This window comes from Melanotaenia boesemani, chromosome 24 (genome assembly GCF_017639745.1).
Source record: "Melanotaenia boesemani isolate fMelBoe1 chromosome 24, fMelBoe1.pri, whole genome shotgun sequence".
NCBI classification, from domain to species: domain Eukaryota; kingdom Metazoa; phylum Chordata; class Actinopteri; order Atheriniformes; family Melanotaeniidae; genus Melanotaenia; species Melanotaenia boesemani.
Window position 1 is genome coordinate 244,445 of NC_055705.1, and position 8,465 is coordinate 252,909.

Here is an 8,465-nt window from a genome sequence, read left to right on the forward strand (position 1 = left end):
AGGCCTATGGGGGATATAAAACCAAATGAAGAAACAAAATTAGAATACAAGAGAAGGGGATGGACAGAAGAGGGAGGGACTGAGCAAGGGAGGGCAAGGAAATGAAGGACTATGGATGGAGGTGTGGAGAAGGAGGTAGGGAAGGGTTGTGGGGTTATAAGTGGAATTTATACCATATTTATATCCACTTTGGTTGAATGTACATATAGATGTGAGGGGAGTGAGTTTTAGGGTGTAAAGAATATTAAACATAATTTAAAAAATATAACAATACAATAAAAGAAAATAGGGGTGTCCTGATACGATATCGGAAATAGGTCTGATATCTGCAAAAAATAATGGGATTATATCGGACTGCATCAAAAATCTCCGATATATAAGCAGTCCACTCCACCCTGAATTCTGGTCTAGCAATTCTTTCCAGCAGCGCTCGGATGCAGCATGCGTTTGGTTAATAATAAATGGTTAATAATAAATTGGTCAGTTTTTTTCCCTCATGCTTACTGTTGCTAAATATTGTTCTATGTTTGAGTAATATCACTTGATCATGGCGTTCACATATTCCACACTACAAAACGGGTAAAAGTGTGTATGATTTATGTTGATATCTTATCGGACTGATATCTGTATCAATCAATCCTGAAGGCTGTGATATCGGTATTGTCTCAGAAGTGAAAAAGTTGTATCGGGATTCGGGACGCCCCTAAAAGAAAGCAGCACATACCACATTTAATGATGCCTTCATCAGTAGTCCAGCGTGTCCTGAACTTGGGGACAAGAATGGCAGCAGCAATCAGCTGTGGATCAGCAAGCGTCTCTCCAAAGCGACGTTCAAGCCCTGCTTGAAGAGCATCCACCAATGGCCCACAGTACTTGGAGGTGGTGTGAAGGTTCTGGAGCTTGGACTTGAGCAGTGTGATGGTGGGTACAAGCCACCCCATCTGCACGTTTGCCTCACCCTGAAGAACATCAACTGCTTTTGCAACTGGGCTCATGGTCTTTGCATATTCTGTGAGAAAAGCTGAACCTGAGAAACATACAGATACACAAAACCATCAGTGTCTAAACAGTCAAACATTACATGCCCACAACACCTAAAACTATGCAAAGTTTATGCTGTGTTCTTTGCAAGTGCATTATAGCATTATTACTTAGTTCTACTCCCTGTTAGGCCACTAGGTGGCACTATAAGTTAGCACTGCAGGTCATCACCTTTAGTGTTGGTAGAACAGCAGGGAAGAATATATCACCTGAAAAGATGGTGAATAAAGAAGCTAGCTGCTCTTGTTGATGATCTCTTACACATTTACTTACACCAGCCGACCCTACAGTTAGGTGGTAATTAGGGCTGCACGGTATTGGAAGAAACTGGCATTATAATATTTTCCAGCCCTGCGATATACATTGCGATATATATTTCAATATGAAAAGATACAAGAATTTCAGCAGATGACTTGAACAGCACTTTAAGTTCTGCCATCTTGTTGACAATGAACCTGCACTGATCTTAACTTTCTAAATGTTGCAAGTCTGTTTTTTTTCTGTTAGTTGTTCGTATTGTTATTTCTCATTGCCTGCTTTTAATCTGCTAGGACCTAAGTACATTTTGTTTTATTATGTACAAATGTGAATTGTGTTTTACCACAAAAAGTTTGTTCTTCGCCAAACTAAGTAAGTGAGTGGTGGATCACTGTGCACAATGTATGTCAGGTACCTTTGAAATTAGATAAGAACACACGAGTTAATTTGCCTCCTACATTGCGATTTGACCTGCGATGTGACTATTGCGCACAAATATATTGCGATGATGCTCAAACGATATATTGTGCAGCCCTAGTGGTAGTGCAAAGTAAACTTACATCGGAATCTTCAGCGTGCTGCAGATCGCTGCAATGGCTGCTTCTCCTTGTTCTTTCACAATCCGTACAATCCTCTCAACAGCATAGAAGAGAGAATTCCACCTTGTAACAATAAAAAAGGGGTTACATTATATTTGTATAGTGCTTTACATCTGAAACAGATTGAAAGGGTTGAACACGTCTCAAAATGCAAAGTGTACCTTGTTTCACAAGGCCTCAGGAGCTGGAGTCTGCAGTGTTCTTCAATTGTCTCTGTAGCTGAGGTGGATCTGCTGCTCTTGTTCCAGAGAGCCTGGCACTTTGCAAACGATGAGCGAGAGAGCTTTATGTAGATCCGGTCTTCATTCACTGCTTGGACATCAACTGTTGCCACCTGCGAATATCAAAGGACCGTGTTGAGAATAAGTGTTCAAACTTACATGTCATCCCTTGGATCCATAAACTCCATCAATCATCCACCAGGTTCAGAAGATGACAGGCACAGCGATGGTGCTTTGGCAGTTGGTATTCCAGGCCATCATCCTGCTCCAGCAAGGGGCCGGCTTCAACAGCCTCCATCGTGATCTCTTCACCATCCTCCTCTCCTTATTAATAAAATATTAATTAGCATTCAAGGGTGTTTTTCAAGATATCCAAACACTTAGTTATGTCATCTTCACAAACCAATATGATGCAACACTCACCTGATTCATCTGGCTCTGCCCCGAATGGTTCTGCACTGTTGTTTTCATCATCGACACCGTACACTCTGAAGGCTTTCAGAAAACTGGACCCACTATCTGTCGTTGTACGCACAATCTTGTCTCTGATGTTGAACTCTAGACAGACAGACGGGTAAAAAAAAGGCATACCGATACGACACCACAGGAAATTTGATGATTGCACACATTAACAGTTAAGAATCCAGATATTCAGAGTTAAGTATGTCAAGTATTAAAATTAATGAATGAATGCAGATGTGACAAGAAGCCTAAATATTTAAACTGGATTGGACTCAAGGAAAATGCTACTAAACCTACCAATAGCCTACATACCTGTATGGATCTTAGTCAGAGCATCTGCAAGTGCAGTGAAGTTGTGTGGTCCTTTCAGCTGCTTGCATGCTAGTGCAGCAGAGCACCGCTGCAGACTTGTAGGATGTATCCGGTGGGCTGTGACACCGATGAAGCCCTTTCTGTTTGCTGTCCAGCAGTCAGTGGTGGTCCCTATGAACTCCACATCATGCATCGCCGCCTTGAGATTCTCTTTCATCTCTGTAGTTGCTTTGTCAATTCTGCTCTTCATGGTATTGCGAACCATGACAGATGCATCGGGTTGGAGGTATTTAATTAGACGTTGAAAACCCTGTTCTTCTACAACACTCAGAGGCTGCAGGCCATTAACCACAAAATCAACAAGACGCTCATCCACACCTTTCTGTGTTACACGAGGTGTATCCCACAGTTTCAGCTGCTTGGGTGTTGCTTGGTCATTCGGATCTTCCTCATGCTTCCTTTTCTGAATAGCTAGCTTGGTGTACTTCTCCAGGTATCTCTCGTGCTTTCTCTAGAGGGGCAAATGTAGGAGAGCCATGTGATACAAAGAGAGCCATGTGATACAAATGTTTGTCAGGGCAGCATTGCCTTTAGCTTATAATGTTAGCCTTATATCATCACCAGCGGTGCACACAACAATTTTGATCTGGCTCTCTAATGGGGGCGCTGATTTTTTTAATCTATGAGTCATGGGTCAGATAGTTTTTCTGATAAAATGTGATTCAATACAAAATTTGCATTTAAGTAAATTATACAGATTAACATTTGACTTCATAAAATGAAAAAGACCCCCCCAGTTTCATTATAACTTTACTGCTGTTAACAGTACTGTTTGGCTTTTTGAATTGTAACAGCAGCACCACCTAAAATCATTTCCCCAGACAATGTTTGTATCCCTAAGAGCAAGAACATGAATTCTAATAGCAATTACGTCTGCACACTAAGATGTTAGGTATTCAGATGAGCGGTCTAATGTTAGCTTAGCTAACTAGCTAACACGTAGCTAGCGCTAATGACTTACCTTAATGTGTTTCCTGAGGTTTGACGGACTGTTCTTGAACGCCAATATTTCCTGGGGTTTTGGTTTGCACAAGATACAACGCATTCGCCAGAAGTTGCTTTTAGCACCAACAAACTCAAAAAGCTCTTTCAAATAAGGCCATGGGTGCAGCTCCCCAACACACTGCTCCTGTGACTGAGCGCCATCCTCACCGTTGTCCATTTTCTGCAGCTGCTCAAACGTTGGTGGTGTAACAGGTGTGGGCGCGGAGTGGCAGACCTGCTCTGACACACACACAATGGGCTTTATGCGCAGTCTCTTCCGGGTCACGATAAGCCAGCCCAACTACTTCCGGTTGACAGCTGCCAAAGCGGTGAATATGGTGTTTTTTACCCGTTGTCTTCAAGACTTGCCTCGCATCAACGTGGACGATGTCCACAGGATTTTCCAGAAGCATACGACGACGTCCGCAAGCAAGCGGATTAAAGGCTTTAAGTTGTTTATCGCCGACTTTATACACGATTATGAAGGTAAGTGTTTCGCTAACAGTGGTAGCTCGAAGGTAGCATCATAAGAAGACAGGCAGCTAGTCAACGTGTTAATGTGATTAGGACACCGTGTAGTAAGAACAGTAAATATTAAGCTCACATTTTACACAGAAATATATTTGGTCTGTTTTTGACATATAGTAATGCTTTGCTACTTATATTGTGTGTTCTTTGGTTAGCACCATTTGCTAATAAGTCACTACTGCTTCTCTTCCTCAGTTTCCGACAAGAATGAGACAGAAGTGACAGTGAGGACAAAGTGCTTCAGATCCATGAAAAAGAGCCAGAAGCCGCATTCATTGAGTGTAGGGAAATGGGAGCAGCGGGAAGAATTTACTTATTAAATATCACCTCAAACGGCAGTTAGTTGCAGTTCTGGGTTTTGATGCTGCTGTAATTTTTGCTGTTAATGTCTGTCGTTCAGAGGCATTTTCTACTCTGGTTTATTAATGTGATGGGAACTATGCGGCTCTACAATTATTGTCAGGAGTTTTTTTTTCATTTAGACGAAATAAGGGGAAACGATGCATATTAATGAACATTCAGTCAAATGTAAATATAGCTCAAGGCTAATTTCATCTGTAGACCCCCTGGCAGGTTAATGGTACTACAGAAATGCACACTAGACAAAAATAATTCAGTATTTTATATCTATTCAGTATTTTAACATATAAGAATATTTGGCTAAAACATATAACAAGTTTAACAACTTTAGTTGCTGTGTTTTTATAAGTCATACCAGTTTTAGGGCTATCATTCACTGCATGGATATAAAAACACTTCACATGGTACTGTTTCTATCAACTTCTTTTACAGGTGGTTCTCAAAGACACTAAACCTGTTGAGCTGCTGACGTACCAGTGTTCATGTGTTGCTGGGCTTGTCCTGTGCAGTCATGTTGCAGCCTTGCTGTATCAGTCTGCTGATTACAGCCAGAAGGGACTTACAGCTGTACCCCCAACACAAAGCTGCACACATTCTGAACAGCAGTGGCACAAACCTCGTACTCAGGTGAAAAATCCAAATTTTTTAACATAATGTTGTTAGTTACACACATAGAAAAACATCATCTTTAACTTTTACATTTCTTTACAGGGCTTCAAACCTGGTCCGACCAATCAGATGGTGATAGTATCAGCAAGACCCAAAGAAAGAAGACTGGCTGAAGGAATCCGGTAATACATTACACATAGAATAGTTCATTTATTTTCCTTTGTCTGTTTCATTGAATTTCCCTTTATAAGCATGCACACAGGCACACTCTTCTTCTTAACGCACACAGCTTGTTAACAGTGAGGCACAAGAGAAGGCATAGATGCAGTGAGTACACAGTACATGGTAGATGATACCAAACCAACAAGCAGAGTGAACAACTTCTTAAGAATAAAGTCTACTCCAAAGTTTGGCAGGTCAGAAGGTTAAACTGAATTGATCTCATAAAATATTTGACTGAACATGTAAAACAATTACGCTATGTTGTAATTGCAGGAGTAATTTATACAAAGCAGCCTCAAACCTGACCTGCGAGCTCCCAGACATGACTGTGCTTCACCTGAACGAGGCCTATGAACAGATGCCAAGGGACACTGCTCCACTTATAACCACCGTGGGGATTTCAGGGGCTATACCACTGGTGGACAGTGCCTTTGGCAAAGTTCAAGAAGGAAGTGTCCTCTCCTATCTCCTCCCAGCATGGAGCCCACCTAAAACGTGTTTGCATTCCACTGCAACACCACGACCATCTGTACCTCCCTCCAATTACTTCTTGGGCCCCACCAAGTGCTGCTTTGTACTGAGCCATCATCAGCAACTCCACATGATGTCTCTGGAAACATCACATGACATGGCCCACCGAACTGAGGAGAGCACAAGGCAGCAAAGCTCTCTGCAGGAATGGCACCTCTTAAGGAGGCTGCGTGTGACATCCTCTAGATTTAGGTATGTGCACTTTTCACCCAACAGGATATATAGTTGTAAACAAACATGATGATCCTGTCGGAATAAGAAACTGTGTTAAATATGATTTTGTTTTTAAAACTTTGCCTTCATATAAACATCTTTTTCAGAAACCGCAGCCTAGCAGACCTTATGCATTTTGGTTTTAATAATAGTATAGTGTTTATATTAGTATATATATATATTATGCTGTTTAATTATATACTGTTTATCCATGTGATGTGCTTCAGAGAAGTTTGCCATGTGAGAGGACAGTCATCGGCAGAAAGCTTGGCCTCAAATCTCCCGGTCAGGCTACAAAACTGCCGACATGAAGAGAGGCCTCGAGCTGGAGCCTAAGGCAATAGAGGAGTATTGTCTGGCGAGGGACGTCAGCCACTACCCATGTGGCTTCATCATTCATCCCGATGCGCCGTGGCTTGGGGCTTCACCAGATGGTCTGATCTACAACCCAAAAGCTGAACCTGCATTTGGACTGGTAGAGGTGAAGTGTCCTCATGTCAGAAGCTATGTGGACTGCACTTACCTCAGGGTCTCTGATGACATACTTCAGTTAAAAAAATCACATGCCTACTACTGGCAGGTGCAGGGGCAACTTTTATTAAGTGAATTTGAATGGTGCGACTTTGTAGTCTACACTGAGGATGACCTGTTCATTCAGAGGATTTACAGGGATGATGAAGTTCTACAAGCTATAAAAGAGAAAACTGATTATGATGCTTGCACTGCTTGTAAACAGAGGTGGGTAGTAACGTGGTACATTTACTCCATTACATTAACTTGGGTAAGTCTTTACAAAAAATGTACTTTTTATAGTAGTTTTAAAACAGTGTGCTTTTTACTTTCACTCAAATATACTTATAAATTAACACTACTTTTACTCCATTACAATTGCATGCATTCCACTCGTTGCTTCTATTTTTTGGCCATTTATTAATATGAATCAGTTTTGTTACACGACTTCCACATGACCATCTCAGAAAACAAACATACTGTGCTGGTGGCTACGTCAGTTTTATGAAGACTGTTTTAATGTGATGGATGTTTTATTCATGTTCATTTTTTTTCATCACTGTTTCAGTTATTGATTTTTAGTTAAAAAGAATATATCTGATGTTGTTGTCAGTATTTTAGTAGTTTTTTTCAATAAGTACTTTTTAGTCTAACTAGAGTAATTATTTGGATGACTAGCTTTGACTTTTACTTGAGTCATATTTTTCTCATGTAACAGTACTATTATTTCAGAATTTTTGGCTTCTCCACCCACCTCTGCTTGTAAATAACAAACACAAAACAATTAAAATTCCACCGTTTGTGTCCCAAAGGAAGGCTGTGAGATCGCCTTTTTTATTGCATCAAAATGTTTAAAACAGCAATAACAATATCACATTCAATGACTAACTATTCTACAAAAATCACTTGCAATGTCAGATTTGATTGTTCTACTTTGCCCAAGCCTTAACCAAGGGGCCATTTTCGTAGTTCAGCAGGAGACATGCAACAACGTACAGCTGATTAATGTTACCAAACATATTCAAAGGAATGACTGAATCCAATAACTTGTGTTCTTTCAATCTTCCAATCACACGCTCCACATGCACTCTGAGGTGTGCGATTGCCTGCGTTTCCCTGACCTCACTCTCAGGCATTTGATGTCTTCCTGAAAGAAATGCAGGTCCGTACATCTTACAGGGCACACAGTTGTCCATCAGGAAGCCTCTGTCCACCATGATCGCTGAGTCTGGACGGAGAAGCTTGTAAAGACCTGATTCCACAAACAGCTGCTTGTCGCTGATCGAACCAGCATAGAGGGGAGAAACAAAGGTCACTGGACCATGTGGTGCTATACCAGTCATTCCTTTCAGGGTGCAGTGGGACTTGTAGTTTGAGTAGACCTCACTCTGTAGCAAGGGAGAAGAAGGGGTTTGGCACCTCAGCTCAGTGCAGTCCAGAACCACAGTGGTGTCAGCATAGTCTCTGAACTCTACAGGTAGGTACTCCCGGATCCTCTCTTGTGTCATCCAGATTCTCTGTGCACCCAGGACAGAAAGCAAAAAATTGCTCCATG

General features: G+C 41.4%; 3 long non-coding RNA genes across 4 annotated transcripts; 1 reads left to right on the forward strand and 2 right to left on the reverse strand.

Annotated features, from left to right (window-relative positions):
• Nucleotides 1-2,120: 2,120 nt before the first annotated feature.
• LOC121635222 lies at nucleotides 2,121-2,577 on the reverse strand. The gene is made up of 3 exons (XR_006009368.1): nucleotides 2,543-2,577; nucleotides 2,319-2,443; nucleotides 2,121-2,232 (listed from the first exon to the last, which is right to left on the reverse strand). It is a non-coding gene; the product is annotated as an uncharacterized LOC121635222 (long non-coding RNA).
• An 11-nt stretch (nucleotides 2,578-2,588) lies between these two features.
• Nucleotides 2,589-3,994, reverse strand: LOC121635221. 2 transcript variants are annotated; one of them, XR_006009367.1, is made up of 4 exons: nucleotides 3,915-3,994; nucleotides 3,272-3,404; nucleotides 2,894-3,132; nucleotides 2,589-2,677 (listed from the first exon to the last, which is right to left on the reverse strand). It is a non-coding gene; the product is annotated as an uncharacterized LOC121635221 (long non-coding RNA). The 2 variants fall into 2 exon arrangements; XR_006009366.1 differs by lacking the exon at nucleotides 3,915-3,994 and having other exon boundaries at nucleotides 3,272-3,433.
• Nucleotides 3,995-5,417: 1,423 nt separating this feature from the next.
• LOC121635220 lies at nucleotides 5,418-5,995 on the forward strand. The gene is made up of 3 exons (XR_006009365.1): nucleotides 5,418-5,452; nucleotides 5,537-5,616; nucleotides 5,930-5,995. It is a non-coding gene; the product is annotated as an uncharacterized LOC121635220 (long non-coding RNA).
• The last annotated feature ends 2,470 nt before the right edge of the window (nucleotides 5,996-8,465 follow it).